This window comes from Mustela erminea, chromosome 13, assembly GCF_009829155.1.
Source record: "Mustela erminea isolate mMusErm1 chromosome 13, mMusErm1.Pri, whole genome shotgun sequence".
NCBI lineage: Eukaryota > Metazoa > Chordata > Mammalia > Carnivora > Mustelidae > Mustela > Mustela erminea.
Genome location: NC_045626.1, coordinates 44,410,574 through 44,435,100, shown reverse-complemented (window position 1 = coordinate 44,435,100; position 24,527 = coordinate 44,410,574). Strand labels below are relative to the sequence as shown.

Sequence of the window (24,527 nt, the reverse complement as noted above, 5' to 3'; positions counted from 1 at the left end):
GAAGCAGGCTTCTGCCGAGCAGGGAGCCTGATGTGGGGCTCGATCCCAGGACCCTGGAATCATGACCTGAGTTGAAGGCAGAGGCTTTAACCCACTGAGCCACCCCCAGACGCCCTGGGTAACGAACGTCTTTTAAAATAATCACTGTTACTGCAGAGTTGGTGTGTAAGCACACTTTCTCACTGAAAACACTAAATCCTTCTTTGACAGTGTCATCATGTACTTCCCAAAGCACATGTTTATCCAGGTTAAAAAGGAACCAAATATGCATCCGCGGGTTCTTGTGTACTTTCTGTGGCCTCTTTGTGGAGGAATAAAATCGGTTCCAGAAAGGAATCAAGAAGTTCAGGATTTCAGGCAACCCATTCCCAAGGCTGGACTTACGCTTCTGTACTGAACAGGAGCTAATGAACGGCAGTTTAAAAAAAAAAAAAAAAAAAGCATGGATTCTAGTTCAGGTTTTCTCTCTTCTAGATGCGTGCCTTTGAGTAAGTCACTTAGCATCTCTGGAATACATATATATTTAATTTGCAAAATGTATGTATTTAATTTGCAAAATAAAGGGATTGAGCATTTCTCAATCCAATGAAAGTATGAAGAGCAAGTCATCTAAAATCTCTACTAGACACCACAGAAGCAAGAAGAAGAAAGAGAGTGATCAGGCAGATGAACCATCAGGACGAGTGAAAGGGGTGGAGGCAGAGGTAAGAGAGTCTAAGCCAAGAACACGGGCCTCATTTTGGAAAAACACTGGACTAAGATCTCTAATGCTCTAATTCTTTGTATTTTCACTTGGGTGTCTTCCAGAGACCCAGCCTGACCCACCGCAAAGGCGTTGCCTTTCCCCCATAAACCCTCTCTCTTCCCAGCATCCTTGCCTGCTGACAGGTCATTCAAAAGGACACTTCCTCCGAACCCAGCCCCGGGTGCCCGGCGGGCCATGGCTCTCAGGGCCAGTCTGGTGGGGAGGGCAAGAAATAAGGAGGTAAGAAAGACACAGACCACTCTAAGTGCTGGTGAGTTCTACAGTCAAGAAGAGGGGGAGGGGCGCAGAGCAGGGCTGGGAAGATGCTGGGAGGGGAGTGGGGAGGGCTGGAAAGGGTGTGCCTGAGAAGCAGGGGAGTTGAAAGAAGGGCTGTGTGCACAGCGTAGTGAGCAAGTGAGAAAGCAAGACGGGCGTGGAGGAGGCACACAGGACCCTCCAGGCCTACCAGGGTTGGTTTTGTTCTAAGGGAGAGGACAGGCCACCTTTCCCTCAGCTCTATCCCATCGGTCACCAAATCTGGCTCATCTCTGCTTTGAACATCTTTTCTGTTGCTGACATTCTTCCATATTTCAAGTCCGACCTGGGCCTTTCCCGAGTGCCTGGACAGTCTCTTCATGGACCTCCCCACCCCCACGTTTGTCTCGCCGTGTCTGCAGACCGCTGCCTACCAAATCTTCCTCAACCCTCCTCGATGCTGCTACGCCCCTGCTTCAAATCTTCAGTGGCTTCCTGTGGCCTATTGGGATGATGATTACGTTCTTCTCCTTTAAGATCTTCAACGTCACCACCCCATTTTCGCCACATTGTCTTAGTGCCTGATGACGCTGCAACCCCCACCCCGCCCCCCAACTCTAAGAAGCCTCCCCTCAGTTCCAGGCATCCTCACGCATGTGCATCTCGGGGGTGATGTACAAGCGCTTTCAACCCCCCCCCCCCAATTTCTCCCTCCTGACAGGATCCAGCACGTCCTGCTTGGTTTCCACTTCTTCACATAGTCCCCCCCGCCCAGCACGTCTCCATTCCTGCTGCCATCATTGCTTTGGGGAGAACCAGCAGAGTGACCCAGACCAGCCAGTCAGACTGCATTTGGGATCCCTGCCTCCTAGGACAGAGCTGCTGTCTCTCCCGGGGGAGGTGGGCATGAATGTGAAGCCTGCCTTGATGGCTTGGGACTCTGGACTTTACAGGTACATGAGCCCATGTAACCCCTTTCTCGCTTACGCTAGTTTGATAGGACTTTCTGTCCCCGGGGGTGGAGAACATCCTAACACAGAAGTCTGTTACAGACCAGGCACTGTTCCAGCAAAGCCCTGCTCTCAGGAGGCTAGCCGCTGCCTATACCAAAACAACAGCAACAAACCCCAAAACAAACAAACAAAAACCAAGAAGTAAATAAACAAGGTAATTTGATATACTAGCAAGTTCTCTAAAGAAAAGGAAAGGAAAGGATACAGAAAGGCCAGCAGAGGAAGGCTGTTTCAGATCGAGTAGTCAGGAAAGTCTTCTCTGAGGAAGGAACATGTAATACTCAATGAGAAACAGGAGTTAGCCATGGGTAGCCAAAGAGGAAGAAGATTCTGAAGGGAATAGCCAGTGGGAAAGCTTGCCAGAGGGCTGTGGCTCAGCTGGGGTAGAGGAGTACATCCAGATGTTTCTTCCTCTTCCCTTAATTACCTCTCCCTCTTTCTATGAATCTTTTGAAGATTTCAAGGCCTGTCTTAACACCCCACCCCCTTCTCGAACTTTCCCTGACTGAACTAAGGACCCCTTGCCCTTTGGGTTCTAGTTCTAGAGCACTTGGAAACTAGAACTTGGAGGATAGCTCCATCGTACTGTGTTCTGTGACCCTCTGATTTTTTATGATTTTATTGACTTTCCTTAATTTGACTCTAGCCTTTGAGACATCTTATGTTTTTGGTGTGTCACAAAGCTTAATGCTCATCAACTTTAACTGTTAGGAGATACACCATGATTCTAGATTCACAGCCTCCCTCCGAGGGAGCATTTGTAAGAGGAGACTGAACCAGATGGAGTAATTTTGGGGGCAATCAAAACCATCCAACTTTGGCTGTTTTGTCTGGTTTAACCCATATAATACCATCTTTAATTACACCCTAGGCCAACTTGACCATTTGCTATCTATCCGTACCCAAATGCATTGGTCATGATTCCAGAAGAATTCACTTGGTGGAACCTGGGCCTTCCAAGGAAATGCCCCTTTGCAGGGAACTGAACCTTTGATTATCTGACCATCCCCTACATTAGTTGTGGGCAGCAGATTATTTTTTTTTTTAAAGACACGATGCAGCTTAACATCTAGTTGAATTTAGGTTCGAAAGCTGGGTTTGAATTTTATGTATGTGACTGCTTTTTAGTGGTGTGATTTGAAAAGATGGTGCGTTTTAGTACATGTGAGATCTAGGCCCCAAATTCTCGGCCACTTTTGAGGAAGCCACGACTGAGCTCAGGAACCCATAAAAGAGGCAGGCCCTTGGTCCTCTCTCTGGGCCCCAGAACTTGCTGGCAGAATTCTTTTCCTGTGCCCAACTGAAAGAAGACGAAGCAATACCACCCCCTCCCCCCCCAGGGATCTGCTTGCGGCCAGGATGACGCCCTTGGTTCTCCCGCCAACCTCGTCGCCTGTGCTCTGCCAGGAGTGGTGAGAATTATAACCCTCCTGGGCTACGGGCCCTCCTCTCCCTCTAGAATGGTAAATGGCTGTAGATGTCACTTCTGCTTTATTAGTCTATGTTCTCTGTAAAAGGGCATACGTTTCAGGATTATTCGTTTATTTTTCATCTCGGCTAACACATTTTTGTACCTCCCTGGGCCTCAGTCTTCTTACCTGTAAAACAAGACTCAGGCCAAATGATCTCTAAGGTCATTTCTAGCAAACACCCCGTGGTTAACCAATGATGTTTCATTGGTAAGATGTTATGTGTCTGTCGTAGACACACACACACACACACACACACACACACACACACACACGTTTATTCGTAGATTTGATTCTGAACCTAATTCCCCATGTAGCATCTGCATGCAAGTGTCTTCTAAAGAGTGGAAATAAGGGGCGCCTGGGTGGCTCAGTGGGTTAAGCCTCTGCCTTCGGCTCAGGTCATGATCTCAGGGTCCTGGGATCGAGCCCCGCATTGGGCTCTCTGCTCAGCGGGGAGTCTGCTTCCCCCCACCACCCGCCTGCCTCTCTGCCTACTTGTGATCTCTGTCTGTCAAATAAATAAATAAAAATCTTTTTAAAAAATTAAAAAAGAGTGGAAACAAATCTTCATAGGAGCAAATACACACTTTGTCAATGACTTCATTACAGCTTAACCAAATTTCTTTGAACAGGACAAAGGCACTATAGAGGACAATTTGAAAGTTCTAAAGAGAGCAGCTTGCATTTGGGGGAAAAATAGCAAAAAAGTATCTGAGTGATTTCTTAAGTGGTGAAATCCTCCTTTTGCCCTTTTTCTTGAGTTTTAAAAATAGCCTAAATGGAATCTTACTCAACTTTCTACAAGAAAACATACCTTTAGGCTGAGAGACAGCATTAGAAATTTCATCCTAAAGAATTATTGGGGGGGGGGGCGGTTTCTGGGGGTGGAGTTAGCCTCCAGATAGAGGCTTCTAATTAAATTGTCCTCTCAAGCAGAACTGCAGAGTATACGCTATAATCACCACAATTCAGTTTAAATCTGGGACGGAATGATAATTTTGTTAGTTCAGAGGTTTTTAAACTATGGCTCATAACTGCCGGATAGTTTCTGATGACTTTTCAAGGTTCTGCAAGGCGCATGTATTTGCTGGGGGACCAGGGGATTTTCTGTAAATGAACAAATAAGAAAGGTTTTACAGTCTCAGGAAGTTTAAGTAGGTCTCCGATGATCCAGAAGTGCTGGAGTTGTCTTCCTGGCTTCGCAGAAGACAACACATCCACGACAAATGATTCGGGAGGAAGCTTTGAGTGCTTTTCCTATGAATAGGATCCCACTGGCCTTCATTCACCTGCAGCCCTTATCCCAGTTCACCGGCCAGGCAGCCTCAGGAAGTAAAAGCCGATGATGGCTGGACTGAGGTTGGTCCAACCCATGACCTTGGCCTCAGCCCTTCAGGGCTTACCACATGAGCCAGCCAGTCCTAGGCAAACCAGATCATCCCATCCTGCGTTTTTCAATGATACTGCTTGAGTGCACTGTGCTAGGGGAGGGGGACATCGAAGCAGAAAAGGGGCATGGGATCAGGACGCTTACATTCTTGGGAGAGCAGAGGTTGATGGATCAACCCATGAGTAAAAGGAAATGGCATAAGAGCTATGCTGGTACAGAACTGCAAGTACAGAACACGGGAACGAAACCTAACCGAGCAGTAGGCAAGAAGTAGCTTCCCTGTGAAAGAGACATTTGGCGCCTGGGTGGCTCAGTGGGTTAAGCCTCTGCCTTTGGCTCAGGTCATGATCTCAGGATCCTAGGATCAAGCCCCGCATCCGGCTCTCTGCTCAGCAGGGACCCTGCTTCCCCCGCCCCTCTCCGCCTGCCTCTCTCCCTACTTGTGATCTCTCTCTGTCCAATAAATAAATCTTTAAAAAACAAAACAAAACAAAAAAAACTAAAGAGACATTTGAACTGGAAGCTCAAGAATGAGGAGGAAAGTGGACCGGGCCAAGTGTGCCATCAGCATTCCTGCTGGAGGGACCAGCATGTGTGTAAGTCCCTGAGGTGGGACCGAGTTCGGCTGTCTCCAAAAAACAGAAATGGAACTCAGTCTGGCTAGAGCAGTGGTTTCTAAAGTATGGCCCACGGGACTCTGGGGGTCCCTGTGGCCCTTTCAGGAGTTCTGCAAGGTCAAAACTGTAATCAAAAGAACGCTGAGAGGTTACCGGCTTCTTTCCCTGTGTTGACATTTACACGGACGGTGTAAAAGCAACAATGGGTGACAGAGCCAGAACCTGACCGAGAAGAAAGGCAATGCCACCAACAGTCCAAGCGGCCACTGCCTCTCACTGCTGCATGCTCAGCTCTACAAAATGTCGGCTCACTGAAGAATGCCCTTGATGAAGCAGTCCAAATCATTAGTTTTATGAAATCTCGACCCTTGAGTACACGTCTCTTTAGTATTCTGTGAGGCTAGCTGCAGAGTGTGCGGAAAGCACTTCTGCCACACACTGAAGAATGAAGGTTGTCCCAAGGAAAAGCTGTGTGACTCAGCTGTGAGATGCACCGGCCACTTTTTCATGGAACGCCACTTTTACGTGAGAGAAAGATCGACAGGCACGTTGCGGTTATTAATCCTTGGGTCACTAGCAGACATTTTCTAGAAAATGAATGAAAGATGCCTATCGCTTCAAGGCAAGCAACCCATGCTATTTGTTGCCGATGATAAAAATTCAAGCTTTCAAACAAAAATTTTAGAATTTTGGAGAATTTGTATCTGCTACTTTGATCTGAGTATTTTCCCAATACTTAACAAAGACTCATAAGATTGATGGTGGTAATATTTGAGGTCGTCGTTGGACAATATAATTCTTCCACAGAAATTTATGAACATCTCCTTGGTGAAAAACTGCATTTTATTTATAAAGGTAGATGCAAAAATTCTAATTAGAATACAATCAAACACCATATCAATAAACCAATTAGAGTTTATTCAGGAATGTAAAAGTATTTTCATATCAGGAAATTGGTTAACATATCATTAGTTAAATTAAGGGAGAGCGTTGATATGATCTTATCAATAGATGCTTAAAAGGCATTTAATATAGGAGACATTCCTAATTAAACTCTAAGAAAAGATGACTACAAGGAAAACACTTAAATAGAGTAAAAATATTTCCAAAAAAACTCTCCACTAATTGTCTTCATGGCTACAATAAAACCCTTTCTTCTAAAATCAAGATCTAGACAGGAAAGCCTTTTGTGACCACTGCAGTTTGACTTTGTCTTGGGGGAGCTAGTGAGTGTAATAAAAAAAGAAAACAAGTACCAACAGCAACAGCAACAACAAAAAACACTTGAAAAAAGAAATAAATACTGTGCAGTTTTGCTGATGATGTAAAATTCAAGAGATCCTAGTACTTTTTAAAATTTTTTTATTTTTAAAGATTTTATTTATTTTATTTGACAGAGAGAGAGATCACAAGTAGGCAGAGAGGCAGGCAGAGACAGAGGGGGAAGCAGGCTCCCTGCTGAGCAGAGAGCCCGATGCGGGGCTCGATCCCAGGACACCGAGATCATGACCTGAGCCGAAGGCAGCGGCTCAATCCACTGAGCCACCCAGGTGCCTCCCTATTTTTTTTTTTTTTTAAAGATTTTATTTATTTTATTTGACAGAGAGAGAGATCACAAGTAGGCAGAGAGGCAGGCAGAGACAGAGGGGGAAGCAATCCTAGTACTTTTTAAAAACATTATAATTAATATGAGAAGTTAAGAATCTGAGGCTACAAGATCAATATGTATAAATTACTAGCTTTTATTTATTCTGATAATAAGGATATAGAAATGGAAAAGGAAAATATTCTATTTACAAAGTAGGGGGCAAAAATATCAAGGAATACTGTTAATAATAACGGCACATTTATATGAATATAACTAATGTTATTACAGGTCCCAAAACAAAGTCTGCACAAATGGAAAGATAGACCATATCCTTGGATGGGAATGTGGAATATCACAACACTATTAACTCTCTCCCAAAATATACAAATATGATACCATTACAATTAGAATTGTAGTCTTTTTAGTAAGGGTGAGTGGAGACTGGATAAAATGATTTTAAACTTCATCAGGGAAAATAAATGCTCAAGAACAACTAGGAAAAGAATAAAAAAGAACAGCAACAGGGGAACTGTCCTACCGTACATCAGAGTATATATACTATAAAACCTTACAAAATAAATACGATAGTAGTATGGGAATGAGAAGTGGGTCAATGGCAAAGGAAAGAATCCAGAAGTAATCTTGTGTAGGAGAACTTAATATACATTGTATATCAAATGTGGTAGTTCAATTTAGTGGGGAAATAATAAATTATTTAAAAAATGATTCCAGTATAACCATCTATCCATCTGAAATAAAATAAAATAAAATGCCTATTTTACACCACATACAAAAATACATTCCCCAGAGAGTCAGGTCTTAATGGTCAACAACAAAACCAGACAAAATATTGCAGCAATATCCGGGAGACTTTGTGTACAATCCGTGGACAGGGAAACCTTAGGAAGATTGGAAAACGCAGAGACTCTAAAAGAAAAGATATCTCTGACCGCATTAAAAATGTGTACGGGTAAAGATATAATCAAAATCAAAATATGAACGACAGATTTGGGGGAAAAAAGACACCGGTAGGGCCAAGTATGTAAGTATTTATATAATATAGGAATTAAGTATATAAGAATATAGGAATTAATTTATATAAATAGATTTTTTAAATTGGCAACTCAGTAGGAAAATGATCAAAGAGCTCAAACAGCAATTTATAGAAGCATGTATCCAGAATGCCAACAAATGTCCAAAAAGATGCTTGAATTTACCATAAGGAAATACAAATTAAGTAATAACAAGACATTGCCTCATGATCAGCAGGCCAGTCAAAATCAACACAACTGAAACATACACCATCGGGATATGTGAATTATACAGCATTTAAGGAAAGAAACCGAACATTGTCTATTAAAATTGAAAATATATATATATATATACTCAGAAGACTACACAGGCAAACTGTGGTATATGCAAACAGTGGAATACTACTCAGAAGTAAAAAAGGAACTGTTTGACATGCAACAACCTGCTTGGTTTGTTTATTTATTTATTTACTTATAGATTTTTATTTATTTATTTGAGAGAGGGTGAGAGAGAGAACACAAGCAGAGGGAGTTGGAGAGGGACCAGCAGGCTTCCCGCTGAGCAGGGGAGCAGGGAACCCAATGTAGCACTTGATCCCAGGACCCTGGAATCATGACCTGAGCGGAAGGCAAATGCTTAATGACTGGGCCACCCGGGCGCTCCAACAACATGGTTTAATTTCAAAATCAGTATGCTGACAGAATAATCCAGATACGAAATAGAGTCCAGACCTGTGTGTTCCCATTTATGCCAACTTGAGAACAGGGAAAACTAAGCTATGCTATTAGGACATCTGTATCAGGACATCTATTCATCTATTCAGAGAGGCAAAGCCTGGAAACCAGGTAAGTGCTCATGAATACAGAATAGGCAACTGTAGTCCATACCAAGGACTAGCGTACCACCAATGAAAAAGGAAGGCACAGAGGTATACCAAACATCATGGAGGGATTTCTTCAATGGATTGTTTACACACGAGGTGCAGAAAAGCATTAATGATGTGATCCCATGTTTGTGAAATGATGACCCCACCCCCATATCCAAATGTCCATACATGTATATGCATGTGTATGTTGGGTCTGCAATTCATTATCGGGATATGGAGGCAAACACGGAAACATACATGTTAGGCATGTTAATACGGATTACAAAGGAAGCAGAGTGGAAGGAGAAGATGGGGAAAGGGGCAGCAAGCTAAAAGAGATAAGAGTGAGCAAAAAACCACAGTATACGTGGAATGATTACATTTGTGCACTTAAAATTTATGGAGGATTTCTCCAAAAAAATGCTGCCCGTCTTGTTGATATTTTCTTTTCTTTTTAAAAAATCTTATTTATTTATTTGACAGACAGAGATCACAAGTAGGCAGAGAGACAGGCAGAGAGAGAGGAGGAAGCAGGCTCCCTGCTGAGCAGAGAGCCCGATGCGGGACTGGATCCCAGGACCCTGGGATCATGACCTGAGCCGAAGGCAGAGGCTTTAACCCACTGAGCCACCCAGGTGCCCCTTGTTGATATTTTCAATTTGATCCTTGGGTTAAACTAGATCTTCCAACTATGTATTTGGACTGCATATTGGTCCTTCTTTACTTGTCCAGAATGGAACTTTAAAAGCCCTTTCTATTTTACAGACAAGAAATTAAAGCCGTAAAGCTTAACCGACTTGCCCCAATGAACTCAGCGAGGAAGTGGCAAACCACGGATTTGAAGCAGGTGGTCTAACTCCATGAGCCACACATACACCTACTTGCTAAATGCCTTCTCATAGATTAGCAGAGGTAAGTCAGAAACTTGCCTTGGGTTCAAAACTTAAGGAAGTGCTGAGAAACTCGGAAAGCCAGAGAATGCAGCAAAACAAAACACACACACGTACAACCCACACCTGAACAAAAATATCAAAAATTTCAATAAAGATAGGATCTGACCCTGCATGTGCATCGCTAGATCTCACTTGCCTCACCTGAACCCCAAACCCCTTGGATCTGCTCTTCTTGAAAATCTGATATTTTGTTCATCACAGAGTATTTTACATTAATTTTGATTTCAAAAAAATATTGTATGAAAACATTATTGATCTTGCTTACTGAGTTTTGGGGCACCCCTTTAAAAGTAGTGCCCCTGCCCTCAGTCTCCCCCTAACCTCAGCCGTCTCCATCATTAGGCAACTGTGTGAAACGAAGCCAAGCACCATGTATACGTGAGACTCTGTTTTCTCATCTGTAAAGTGGGGACGATGGTTTCCCTGCCGCACTTCGCAGGGTTGTGGTGAGAAACGAAGAAGACAGGGATAAGCCCGTGCTGGTGAAATGTACCCACTCTTGCTACTGGAGTGGTTCACGAAGGGATAAGCAAGTTGAATCCCCCAGGCTCGGACAGGCTGTTGTGGGTGTGGCCGGCCTACGCCCATTGCTGGAAAGTCCTCTGTAATTCTAATCTTTGGGTGGCTAGTTGGCAGGCGCAGTAGCCTTCTTCTCACGCTGTCCCCCATGTCTGAACAGGTGGCATTAGCACGTTCCTGTTAAGCGATAGCTGTGCTCCTCTACCTTGCATGTGCACACGGATCGCGTGGGGATCTGGTTAAAAACCATATTTGCACTTGGTCAACCTGGGCGGGGGGTCACCAGAGTCTGCATGTGGAGCAAGCTCGCAAGGGAGGCCCATCTGACTGGTCCACAGACCGCACTTGGTTTGAGTAGCAAGGAGCAGTAGCAGAACATGGGGTGAATGGGTCTGCAAGGCTGAAGTGCTCTGAAATAACTTAGGGCAGCCCACCCCAGCAATGGTGCAAGCATTTTAATCCTTATAGGAGCCCTGGGAGGTGGGCTGATGCCCACTGGAGACCACCAGGAATACATCTCTAGTCACACAAGCTTGGATTTATTCAGCTTGTCACCCAGGCACAGGAGGATTGTGATGATTGGACACCTTGGTAATCCATTTCCTCCCTCTCTCCCTCCCCCCTCCCTTCTTTCCTTTCTTTTTTCCCTTCAGGAGGATGAAAGATTAAAGTACATCGAGCTGCCGTCATAGAACAGCAACAGTCACACAAATCGGTTGGGAGATGGGCACATTAATTACATCTATGGTTGCCGAATGTCCTTCTCTCTGTTCTGGGTCATACATACTCAGACTGGCCTTGTGGCTGATTTGTTTCCACGGAGTTGAAGACTGACCTTTTCTGATTGTTGTTCTAATTCTGTGAGTGATGAACACCGCAGCCAGTGCTATCTACACCTAAGTGACACTGGGCCCCTGATCCAGGCCCTGTGTCTCTGAGGGCCCCTCACCCGGGAGCAACTTGTCTGGAATTTTCTTAGCCCCTCCCCAGTGCCCATGCTGGCTGGTGCTGGCCCTGCAATGAGGCAGGGGCGCCCTGAGCCTGGACAGGAGCACATGTGGGCTCCGGGTCCTGTTTCTCCCCTTCAGAGCACTCTCTGGGTCTCTACCCTGACCGTGGGGTCAAACTGATGCCCCGAGGAGCCGGAGGACTCAGGTGCGTGTGGTCATCTGCGGCCCCGTGCCTAGGCACCTGTCCCAGGAGGGTGTCCTGACAAGCAACATATCCCCCCCACTAGTGACAGGGTCTCTTTGGCAGAGCTGGGTGAGACCGGGGTGCTGGAAGGGTGCTGGCTGACCCACAGTGACTCAGATTGGTTTTGTTTGTTTTATTCTATATTTCATGTTTTATTTATTGTATAATGCCTGTTTTTATTTAAACATTCTTTTCAGCTCTATTGAGGTATCATTGACAAAACTATAAGACATTGAAAGTGTACGTTATGATTTGATAGATGTGTACATTGTCAATGCACCCCCCCCATTTAGTTAATTACATGTCCATCGCCTGACATACGCATCTCTTTTTGTTTGGTGAGAACATTTAAGTTCTGCTCCCTTAGCAAATGTCAATTACACAATACAGTGTGTGTTATATCTTCGGTCTCCAGACCTTACGCATCTTATAGCTGAAGGTTTTCCCCTTCCACTAACCTCCCTTCCTCTAATGCCCCCACCCTCCCGAGCCCCTGGCAACCACTTTCAACAATGTTTCTCAGGCTGACTTTTTTTTTTTTTTTTTTTAAAGATTCCACTCAAACTGTTTATCTGTTCAGAACAGATATCTCTATACAGAAGATCTTTGCCTGGGGCCCTTCCCATCCAAGGACTGGACCTATCACAGCGTAGCCGGTGGCTGCGGCGGCCATTCTTCACTTTTTCAAGTATTGTCCCCCTCCCTGTAAAGAAGAGGAAGCAGAGGTCCGCAGAGGTCGATCAGCTCGCCCGTGATTCCGCGGCTGCTGGACGGTGGGGCAGGGACGCAGACTCCAGTGAGCTGTGTTCTGAGGCTGGGGCTCTAACCCCTGTGCTCCCTTGGCCATGTGGCCAACTCCAAGGGCACCTTGGATGACTGCAGGGCACCCCCCCCCCCAATCATCTGTGCTCCATACACTGCTGACATTCTGAACACGGCTCTTGCTTTTCAAATGACTTAAATGGTCTTTAATTTTTTTTTTCCCTGCATGGCACTTGTAAATCCGCAGTGCCCCCATATTTTGCACTTTCTCTCCTGCCTCCTCCTGACGCTATGTCCTTTGGACTGATACTGATACCCAGTCCAGATTTGTCACAGGATGATGGAAATACTCCAGAGCATTAACTTTGGCTTTATGTGAACACTAGGGACTGTGAACAACTAAGAATGTTCTCTCAAATGGCACGGGTACTATCCAGATTGCTGGGGGTGGTGCTGAGGTTAGCTGTGAGGAGGAGGCGGCACAGGCATGTGGGCAGGGAAGCAAAATGTGTTAAGTCTTCTATTATGGGGTCAGCCCACCCAGTGTGGTCACCCTCCCCACCACCGATTTCAAGAACGAGAACCCGAGGGAAGTTGGGCCGTGACTAAGAAGCTAGTGCCCTCTCCACAAGACCACAGGGAGAGATGGTCTTGTTGCTCCGGTCGGATGAACCTGGTTCATGTCATCAGAGAAGATTCCAGAACACCACAGTGTTAGTGGTGAACTCACACTCCTCTGTGTGAGTTCAGCAGTCAGTCCACGTTGGAGACAGTGTCTATAAAGGAAAGTGCGTTGACTTTGGAGTCTACTGCTGTGGGCTGGAATCCCAGCCTTGCTAGTATAGGAGGGGTGTGACCCTGTGGAAGTTCCCCAAACCCTCTGTGCCTCGGTTTCCTCATCTGAAGAGCGGAGATAATTTCTTCCTCAGATGACTATCGTGAGGACTGAAGGAGATGATGCCAGGAGAGCGTCTGGTACAGATTATGCCGTGGGTACTTGTACCCTTTCTGTCTGAGACTGGCTTCCTGGGGGTGACTGAGACCATGGGCTGGCTCTCCCCGGTGTCACTTCAAAACTTTAGACAGCTCTCTCCCACCTATATGCAGTTTGTTCTTAAAAATCAGTTACAGGGTGCATGGGTGGCTCAGTAGATTAAGCCTCTGCCTTTGGCTCAGGTCGTGATCCCAGGGTCCCGGGATCGAAGTCCTGCATCGGGCTCTCTGCTCAGCAGGGAGCCTACGTCCTCTCTCTCTTCGCCTACTTGTGATCCCTCTCTGTCAAATAAATAAAATCTTTAAAAAAAAAAAATAAAAAAAAAAAAATAAAAATCAGTTACAAATGAAGCCTCCATTAATATGTCCGAAGCCTTGGCACCCATTTTCCATGTTCAGCCTCTAGCATCCCTGCACGTAATGAAGTTCAAAAGCTCGGTGCCGTGGAAGCTTCTTTCTCTCATCCAGAAGGTTCCCTTTCAGATTTCACTCTATGCCGGACCTTCTTAATTTCCTTGACACTTGAACATCTCCCTTCTCCTCTTTAAACATTGTGTTTCTCACTCACCAGAGTGTTTGCGTGGTAACTTCAAGACTTCCTTAAAGCACACCTGTGAGAATATTCCAGGGCTGAGCACGCCCTCCCGTTTTCTTCCCCTCCTCCCCATCACTTGGCGTTTCTGTTCGGAAGGCCCTGCACTGTGGGCCATTGAAGGAACAGTCGTTAGCCGCCCTCGCTGTGGGGTCAGACGCATCTAGGCTTGACTCGTGTCTTTACCATGCGGCAGTCAGCGGTGTGACTCCGTCCCGTGTCAGGTGGGTGTGACAGGACCTGCCACGAGGCTGGAGCAGGTCAGGGGGCCCGGGCGGGGAAGGGCTTGGCCGGAGGACCAGGCCCGAGAGCCGAGGCAGCCATGGTGGCCGTGTTCACTGGCCAGTCCACTTTGGAACGAGCCTCATTTCTTCTTGCCTAACTCCCGCCAACCTCCTCTTGACCAACTTTCTGGTCTCCCACACTATCCATGTTGCATGCTGTTGCCAACTTCTATTCCTAAAATGTGACTTTTATCATGCTGTCCTTCTACTCAAAAAAAAAAAAAAAAAACCTTCAAAAATTTCCCCTTGCCGAGGCTTGCGTTTAGAGCCCTTGCGTGCCATAGCCTCACAATTCCCTCCCTCTCTTTTCTCAGCCTCCTCTGCCTCCACGTCCCTGCACCTGTCTTCAAACATCTGAGGATTCTACAAATATCTGGCGACGCCAACAGGCCCGCCACCCAGCCCACGGACTTTTGGGGGAGAAATGAACGCCCCCAGGGAAGTGGAGATCTGAACTGTGCCTCCCGGGGAGAGCAGGGGTTTCTTTGGGGGGAGTTCGAGTCAGAGGAGAGGAGAGTCTCTGGCAAGAAAGGACACAAAAGAGAAGATGATGGCGGGACGCACGGTGCGGGGGCAAAGAGGGCTGGGGAGGCTGAAGTCTGGGGCCCAAGTGTGGTGGTGGGAGGTAGGGGCAGGTGGTGCTGGGCCCCCTAGGCCAGCACAAGGCTTTGGGTTGTGGTGGAGTAATATCCGGTCATTTCTAAAGAAAGGAGCAGTTGAATGGTCATAAAAGGATTTCATGGTTATTATAGAGAACTGGAAAAACACAGAAAATATTGAAAAAATAGAAAAGTAAAGATTAGAAAATACGGGCGCCTGGGTGGCTTAATGGGTTAAGCCCCTGCCTTCGGCTCCAATCATGGTCTCAGGGTCCTGGGATCGAGCCCTGCATCGGGCTGTCTGCTCAGGGGGGAGACTGCTTCCCCCTTTCTCTCTGCCTGCCTCTTTGCCTACTTGTGATCTCTCTCTCTCTCTGTCAAATAAATAAATAAAATCTTAAAAAAAAAGATTAGAAAATAAATTCTTGTGGCCTGGAGATAAACATTGATAACATCATTGTATTTACTTCTTTTTTTTTTTTTTTAAAGATTTTATTTATTTATTTGTCAGAGAGAGAGGAGCGAGAGTGAGCACAAGCAGACAGAGTGGTAGGCAGAGGCAGAGGGAGAAGCAGGCTCCCGGATGAGCAAGGAGCCCGATGCGGGACCCGATCCCAGGATGCTAGGACCATGACCTGAGCCAAAGGCAGCCGCCCAACCAGCTGAGCCACCCAGGCGTCCCTGTATTTACTTCTTATTCTTTCCTTCCCTCTCTCTCAGTGTGAGTGCCACGTAGTGAGTGCTTACTGTGTACAAGGCATTGTTTCTTTTTTTTTTTTTTTAAAGGTTTTATTTATTTATTCGACAGAGATCACAAGTAGGCAGAGAGAAAGGTGAAATCAGGCTCTCCGAGGAACAGAGAGCCCAACACGGGGCTCGATCCCAGGACCCTGGGACCATGACCTGAGCCGAAGGCAGAGGCTTCAACCCACTGAGCCACCCAGGTGCCCCGCATTGTTTCTTTTTTTAAGATGTTATTTATTTATTTATTTAACAGCATGAGAGAGAGAGAGAGAGATAACAAGAGGCAGAGCAGCAGGCAGAGAGAGGAAGGGAACACACCACCTGCCAAGCAGAGAGCCCAATGCAGGGCTCGATCCCAGCACTCTGAGATCATGACCTGAGCTGAAGGCAGAGGCTTAACCCACTGAGCCACCCAGGCGCCCTGTACAAGGCATTGTTACAAGAGCTCTCCTCATTTAATCCTCACGATGGCCCTGTGTTGTAGACAAAACAATTATTTGCATTTACAGATGAGGAAGTGATACGAAGCTTCTCTGGGTCCAGCAAGTGGGAAGTGGCAGAGTTAGGCTTTGGACAAGATAACGGGCTCGGCAACCCTAGGCCACATGGCTGCTTGGCGATCACACGGTCAACACAGATGCACATATACTTAGAGAGATGTAAAGTTTTTGTTTAAAATGGAGTTTTCTGAACTGGGGTTTTAAAAAGAATTTTGAGGGACATCCGGGTCACTCGGTTGGTTAAGCATCTGCCTTCAGCTCAGGTCATGAGCCCATGTTGGGCTCTTTGCTCACCAGGGAGAGCCTGCTTCTCCTCCTGCCTTCTACTCCCGCTGCTTATGCTCGCTCTCTCGCTCTCTCTGACATAAATAAATAAAATCTTTCAAAAGAATTTTGGTGGGTGTAGGAAGGAGCTGTGTGGGTGGGGAGTCGTTCAGAAAGCGTACTGGGGAAGACAAGAGGGGTGCCCACAGGAAGGGGATGCATGAGGGTCAGCGGCGAGTGTAGGGGTGATGAGTCTGGAGGCCTGCACGAGGTGGAAAGAACAGACGACGACTTAGTGGTGTGCACCTGAGAACATGTGTCCATGAGTGTGTGCACACGTGTGCGTGTGTGTCAAGGAGGTAGTTGAGGCAAAAGAAGCGATGAGGGGGGCGCCTGGGTGGCTCAGTGGGTTAAAGCCTGCCTTCGGCTCAGGTCATGATCCCAGCCCCGCATCGGGCTCTCTGCTGAGCGGGGAACCTGCTTCCTCCTCTCTCTCTCTCTGCCTGCCTCTCGGCCTACTTGTGATCTGTCTCTCAAATAAATAAATAAAATCTTTAAAAAAAAAAAAAAGAAGAAGAGATGAGGGAAATCCTGAGGATTCTTTACTGCGTACCTGAGTAGGTGGCTAAGCTGTCACAGGAGGGAGGAAGGTCAGGAGGACCGGGAAGGGACGAGTTCCTCCGGGACCTCATGAGAGGGTGCTGTCTGAGAGCTGCACACGTTCACTAGGGCAGACAGACAGACACGCACAGGTGGACAGCAGTGGTGTTGGCTGCGTTGCTCATACCGAAGTTTAGGAACATGAGCTTCCCTGGGAAGAATGGATGGAATATTTAAAAGAGGAAACAGCAGAGGAAACTCAGGGACACGTTGGACAGGACGGCGGAGTCAGAGGGCTGGATGTGAGAGTGGCCAACACGCAGAGGTCAGAGAGCCGGAAGGGATGCGATCAGGAGGAGGAGGCCAGCAGACGCGATGCTCTCCTCCCCAAACCCCTGTTTCCATGGACTAATCTCTCATTTTCGAACTTTTCAAATTCATTTTTGCATGTCCACCCCGCTTCCCTGGTCCCCTTCATTGTCCTAACCCGGCGTGCTGTACTTCTGGGTCTCTGAGACTGATTTACACCCCCACCTCCTCCAGCAAGCTTTCCCACCTGCTCACTACTGGGCTTCCAGCCCTCTGTCTACTACCCCCTGCCCACCCCCCCAGTCGCTTATCTTGTTTTCTCCCAAGAGTCCAAGCTTGTGGGGCAGGGGTTGGCCCACCTTGGAGCCCCACAGTGTTGATATGTTGGTTGCTTATAACCCATAACATAGACTCTATTATTTTACTTGTATGGTTTGGATTTTTAAAAATATACTTCCCTTACACCAGGATCTCCTCGCCCTTTTCAGCTCAGTCTCAGCTTTATGAATTCTTCCCATGGCATCTTCTTCCCTACTGGCTTCGCATTTTGCTCCTCGAATGCTCGACAGGCAGCCAGAGCTCTGAGATGCATCTTCTGTTCCCTCGTCTTTTCTCGCTTCCCCACTGGTCTCTAAAGCAGATGTCTCTCACTCTCAGTTTATGGTTCTCATAAACTGGTTCTCATCCTAGAACCTGTGGTGCATTCCTTCTGGCGTCCCATGCTTGCCTCCACACTTAATTGTAAGTACAAAAGGTAAAGTCTGCTCCAAGCCCTTTTTGCAGCATGAATTCGGTGACTCTCCCAGCCCTCTAGGCAGCTCTGACGGCAGGTGTCAGATCTCCACCAAGAGCTGCACAACTTCATCTTGAGTTCTTCCAATCCTTGTGGGTTCCATGTAGAACCAGAAAGAATCCTCACTCATATACTAGTGTATATGCATGTGTGTGTATGTGTGTGTGATGACCGATGGCAGTGATTACGACGACAATGGCGTTGAGGATAATCATGACCATTTTTGGAGCACTTACTCCATGGCAGGCCCTGTGCAAAGTGCCTTGTAGACACAGCTTCATTCAGCTCTCCCTTCTCGGCCTGCCTCTCTTCCACGTGCTGTGGAATTTTGGAGTTGTTCTTAGATCACTGAGGTGCTGGCTAGGAATTTTTGGCTTCCCCTGTGCAGGTGGGATGGGGTAGACCCAGAAGTTTTCTATGATCAGCCCAGAAGCTTCGGAGGAAATCCATGGCAGCAGTGAAGGGCGTTGACCTGATTTTCTCTCATCTCCAGCCCTTATCACCCCTCCTTCGGTGGAGCCAGATTAGGGTTTGGATGCTATAGTCGATCTGGGGAAGCAATGACACTTGACCTTCCCCTGGAGATGCTGTGCCTGTGGAGCATGGGTCTGAGGCACAACGCTACTAAATAAGCAATGCTTGATGGGATTCTAATTAAATTAGAGAAGACAAAGTCCAGGCAGGAAAGTTTTCTTAAAATGAATCGATTTTCCCAGTCTTGCCTTTCAAACTTCCACTCCTGCTTAGGCTGATCAGCATTCTAAGTGGGAAGAGGTAGAAACCAATGGTGTGGATGTAGAGGAATACAAAACAGAACATCTCCCTATTTCTCCAAATTGTTTGAAAAAACATCCAGTTGAAGAAAATAAAAAAAAGGAGAGTGGGGCGCCTGGGTGGCTCAGTGGGTTAAAGACTCTGCCTTCCGCTCAGGTCATGATCCCAGGGTCCTGGGATTGAGTCCCGAGCCGGGCTCTCTGCTCTGAGTCTGCTTCCTTCTCTCTCTCTGCGTGCCTCTACTTGTGATCTCTGTCTGTCAGATAAATAAATAAAATCTTTAAAAAAAAAAAAAAAAAGGAGGGGGGGTGACGTCACCGAATGACGTGACTGGATGTGGGGACGAGCAGATACTGAATTCGGTGTTTAAGGTCAGTGAAATGGCATGAAACTATGGGCGACTGCATGGGTCCCAATCCCAAGAGAAGTTAAAAATAAAGGCTTTTAGAGCATCCTAGGTCTTGCAGTGCTGTTCCATTTCGAAAAGGCACTAGAACACACTGTGAAATAAAAGGTGACTCAAGGAGGATGACCCATGAAGGAGGGGGGCGGCAGGGAGGAGCGGGACAGCGGACTGTGCTGGCGAGGAAAGCCAGCGGGCATGAGGCGGAGGGGTTTTCTGGTTCGTGTCTTAGTCGGCTTGGGCTGCCATAAGAAAATACCATAGATGGGGTGGTTTTGAAAAAGAGCTAAACTTATTTCTCATAGTTTTGGAGGCTGAGGGATTTGGCTTCTGGGGTAGAGCTCTCTTCCTGGCTCGTGGATGGCTTTACGACAGCAAGCTCTCTGGTGTCTCTTCTTCGAGAAAACGAATCTTGTTGGATCTTCTGGATCAGGGCCTTATCTTTATGACCTCATTTACCCTTAGTTACTTCCATAAAGGCCCTACTCCAAATTCAGTCACACGGGGGGGTTAGTTAGGGCTCAACCCATGAATTCGGGGTGGAGGGGGGACAAACACAGATGGAGTGTTTGGCAAGACTAAGGGGAAGGGGCCAGTGAGAGCAAGAAAGGCAGAGAGGACTTGTGGAATCGTGGATGGGAATTTTGGTGTCCGGGAAGTGGAGAGAGCGGACGACTTTTCAATAAATCAGGAGGCCAGTTTATCTGATAAGTGGGAATGGATTTGGAATTTGAGAACAGTAAGAAAGATCCAGAAAAGCCTCCAGTCGGGGTGGGGGGAGGGATGAGATAAGAAATAAACCAGGGGCTGTCATGCAGTATCAGGGTTCCCGACAAGGTGGGCTACCATGATTGCTATGCAGACATCAGGGTCAATGTCATCTCCTTCTGGAGGTCTCATCTGCCTACACTGTTTTAATTTTTCTGCACAGCACTTAACTGTGTCTGATGAAGTTCTCATTCCCCCACTCTAGGGTATAAACTCCAGGAGACCCTGGATTTTTTTTTTTTTTTTTTTTTTTTTTTGTCTTGCTTGTTGCTATGTCTAAGGCTTAGGGTAGTGCCTGGCACAGTAAAAACCAAGGAAGTCTCCACAGGCTGCAAAGATGAAATGACTATGTAATGGCACCAGTGAGAAGAATTCTGTGACCTTTCTCCTGTGTCCCTCAGGTCCCAGGATCAGAAGTGTGGAAAGAGAAAGGTTACTTGGGACTTGCCCTGGCAAGGTGGGAGTGGCAGAGGGGCTGCACAAAAAAGACATTGAGAGGGCTAGTGAGTGCGCTGTAGAAATGGTGGTCCACGGAGCCCAGGCTGAAGAGAAGAGATGACAAGCAGGCAGGGCGGGCGGGAGGGAGGCTCAGAGCAGTAAGCAGAGAGGAACCAGGGAAGGCTCGAAAAGCAGGTTTGGTAGGAGCGAGTAGGAAAGCCAGGGTTTGCTGAGTTGGAAAGGTGCCTTGTGATGAAAATGCCCAGCATGTGTCAAAGAAAGGTACAGTGTTTCCCAAATCTGCTTGACTGATGAATCCTTCTTATTTCTCTCCAGGAACATCCCGAGGGCCTACTCTTCCTGAGAGCAGAGCATCTCAAAGGAGGGTCCCTGGGACAGCAGCATTAGCAACCCCTGGGGACCTGTTAGAAAGGCAAACCCTTAGTTCCCATCCCAGACCAGTCTGATCAGAAAGTTGGGTGGAGGCAGGCCTCTGAACGAGCTCTCCAGGCCACGCTGCTACATACGAACCACCAAACTAGTCAGTACTTTAGAGAAGACCGATGCACGCTCAAATCTGGGAGGGACTATTCATTAAGGAGTCAGTTGAGTCATTCATGTTAATGCTGAGGTCATACTGTATGACGGCAGACATTGAAACGGAAAGTAATTATGAGGCCAAAAGGCAGAGAGCAATGGAAAGAAGAGAAGATAGATCATATGGAAGCTATACCATCACTCCTTAAGTCACATAAAACTGACCATAAGAGTCTGTATTATATGTCTAGCTATCTAAACTCAATTTTAAAAGTAGTTATTCGGGATGCCTGGGTGGCTCAGTTGGGTAAGCTGCTGCCTTAGGCTCAGGTCATGATCCCGGTGTCCTGGGATCGAGTTCTGCATCGGGGGTCGGGGGGGTCCCCTGCTCAGCAGGGAGCCTGCTTCTCTCTCTGCTTCTGCCTGTTTGTGTGCCCTCTCTCTCTGACAAATAAATACATTAAAATAATAATAATAAAATAAAAGCAGTTATTCACAAAGAACTTTATAAATCAGTCAGCTCAGGAGCACTTTATCTACTGTAATAAACAGTTATGGGGTTAGCACAAATTTATCAGAAGGTATAATTTTCAAGTGTTAAAAAATGTATCTGTTCTATTCCTTATCAGAACAATTTGGGAAGGTGTTTACCATACATTCGTAATTTGCAAAAGAGCTGTCAAAAATAACTCAGGATATATGAATGCTTCAATGATACAATGAAAAAAAAAGTGTGACTCAAAGCAATCTGTGTGCATGTTTTCAAAGTAAAATTTGAATCTGAGTCTACATCTTAAAATGCATTTTGACTCGGAATTTTCCGGAAGAGGGAAAAAGAAACAAAGAAGACCCCTTGAACAATTACACAGAGCTAAATGATTGAGCTTTTTAAAGCACCTTAGCTGGAAATAGTCTTAGTTTCTAATGCATTTAGACATAAAGAAATATCAGAAATGAAAGAATAACATTGTTCAAAAATCTGCATGAGCACAAAGGCTTAATTGGAAGAAAAAATGGTAAGAAATGTCTCTGATTCTTTAAGGTAGAAGTTTGCAGAACTTCTGTTCTGTCTTCAACTTACTCAGCCATGGTTCACTGCCCTGGCAATATACATGACCGGCAGGGTCCCCGTGACTCCACTGGTTGTGGGCTCCCATGAGCCTTCTACTAAGTGGGGATGAGCTACACTAGAGGTCGGTCGGTCTAAATTAGGATCTGTGTTTCCTACAGAAAACCCCCTACAGCTCTTAGCTGGTTTAATTTGTGCAACCTCCGAATGACCCATTTCTTGATACTTTAGACCTTTGAACTGTAGTATTGTCCGCACTGAGTAAGGCTTCCTTCTGAAATTTTGGCCCTCGTTTAGAGCCGTCTGTTCTCCCAAACTTCATTTGGACATACTGCTGAGAAGCCGGGTCCAAAGTCATTAGACTGCAGGTTCTAAAACCTGCCTTTTGTTCCCAGAGTTGGAATGGCATTTCTGATCAGCAAGAGGCTGAGTTAGTTCACACAGCTGGTGAATTTCTTTCACCGTTGTGACTTCTTGGAACTCACAGGCAACGGGCGCTGAGCTAGAAGCCTGGCCCTCACGTGCAGAGGAGGGTGATGGCCATCTGGCAAAGCCCCTGGCTCTTCCTACGTCCCCCCCAAAAAATAAGGAGCGATGACTCTGGAGAGGAAAGCAGTGCTAAACAGAAATGGGACCAACCCTCATCTTCGTGGGCCACTCACCATTTCTCAAAATGGTTCTGAGTTATAAATATCTAAGAACCCTGATGGAAATTTTGAAGGGTAAAATAAGACATTGAACTTTTTTGTTTTTTCTTTTTTTTCCCAGGTACCTTCTCTCAAACCACTGAACAAAACCCCGGTGTGTTTTCACTGTTGGTTGAGAGATAAGCTCTAAATCCCTTTAGCCGTTACTGCGGGGCCCACCATCTAGCACTATAGTACTTTACAGTCTCCCCATTTGTTTTCCTGTGCTTCTTACAGAGCAGGACACAGTATTTTTTTCTTCACTTGCTAAGATGGGGGAATCAATGACACCCACCTTACAGGTGGCTGAGAAGGTTAGAAGACTAACATACCCGAACGAAGTTTCCAGCACAAGAAAAGTGCTTCATAGCTACCAGCTAGTGGTGGCAGTCGGAAGCATCGTTCAAATCCTGACTTTCTCACCTGTATGTGACCCTGGACAAGTTACTTAATCACTCTGGGCCTTGATTTCCTCATTGGAAAGTACCACCCGCTCGGGTGATGAATGAAGATCTGATCTGACACTATATTACGAAGTCTTTGGAAAACAGCCTGGCGCAGAGAAGGCGGTGTCCTGGTGTTACTTAGTTCTTGCAACAGTCCTCGGAGGTGGTTGTCAGTACCCCCATTTGCACAGATAATGAAGCCAACAGCTAGCAGTGGGTTCACAGTTCCAAGCGACCACCCCCCATCCCCGTAAGAGAGGTAGATGTGGGTCTCCAGTTGCCATGTGACGGTTCCACTCCCAGGTGGCCATGCCTGCTTCAGATGGCTTGTCATCTTCATTAGTATTCCTGATTACTAATCAGCAACCCAGATGCTCTCGACCCCCATGTGCTAGCATCCTACATGCCAGAGGTTGCCAGCACTTTCTTGTACCGCTTTGCTTAAATGCACTGGCGCACAGACCTTTTCCTGATCCCCGGGAAACTGGCAAAGAGTGGCTTCGAACAGATCACCCTGCCTGCCTTTTCTCCCCTCCCGGGACAACGGCACAGGGGGAAATGGGTGACTCCGAGGCGTGGATTCTTCCACGCGCCCCCGCGGAGCCTCAGTTGTTCCTGCGAAAGAGCCAAGGGAGGTTTTTCAAGTTGGCTCAGACTTTCTTTGCCACCAGGGTGGGGCAATGGTAAGAAAGTGAAGAGAAAGACCGGAGGCTAGTCCAAGAATTTGCTTGTAAGTGTGTACCACTGCCATCTGCTGGATGGAATGGGTATCAGACCTGTTCCGATGTTTCTCTGCTATGTAATGAGCAAAGTCACAGATTCCCATTATCGGTTTAGAACCTAGTGGTTTCATCATTTCATAGCGCCAGTTCTAAATATCTGCAGATTTTGGAAATCTCATGACAGCTGTGCATAGGATTATCATGTGAATAATCGAAAGGTAAACCGATGACATCTTTGAAGCAATGCCTAGTTCCCCAGATCAAATTTCTCTTCCCAAATGGCTGATTTAATTTGGTAGAATCAGCCCATAACTATCCAGCAAGGGAGCCTGACAGAACTTGGACCCTTGTGTCAATGGCAAAAAGTACTTACAGGGAAGTGAAATCACCATCTGGCTTTATTCTTGTGTACTCTGAAATTCCCTGTTCATGTATCCAACAATGACTTATTGAGCACTTAGCCTGTGTGCCAGGCACATATCCGGAACTAAGGAAGCAAAGTGGAATAAACGTGGTCCCTGTTTAATTAATGATATTAAATTTACATATTCTGAGTGCTTAGTATGCACTAGGTATATATGCATTCCTTTACATCTCATCC

General features: G+C 46.4%; 1 protein-coding gene and 1 long non-coding RNA gene across 4 annotated transcripts in view; one reads left to right on the top strand and one right to left on the bottom strand.

Annotated features, from left to right (window-relative positions):
- KCTD1 (potassium channel tetramerization domain containing 1) overlaps window positions 1–24,527 on the bottom strand; it is a 178,060-nt gene that overhangs the window by 146,898 nt on the left and 6,635 nt on the right. The gene's annotated exons all lie outside the window — the stretch shown is intronic.
- On the top strand, window positions 1,917–13,518 carry LOC116571829. 3 transcript variants are annotated; one of them, XR_004278007.1, is made up of 4 exons: window positions 1,917–1,953; window positions 3,281–3,476; window positions 9,743–9,889; window positions 12,196–13,518. It is a non-coding gene; the product is annotated as an uncharacterized LOC116571829 (long non-coding RNA). The 3 variants fall into 3 exon arrangements; XR_004278008.1 differs by lacking the exon at window positions 1,917–1,953 and having other exon boundaries at window positions 3,258–3,425; XR_004278006.1 differs by lacking the exon at window positions 1,917–1,953 and having other exon boundaries at window positions 3,258–3,476.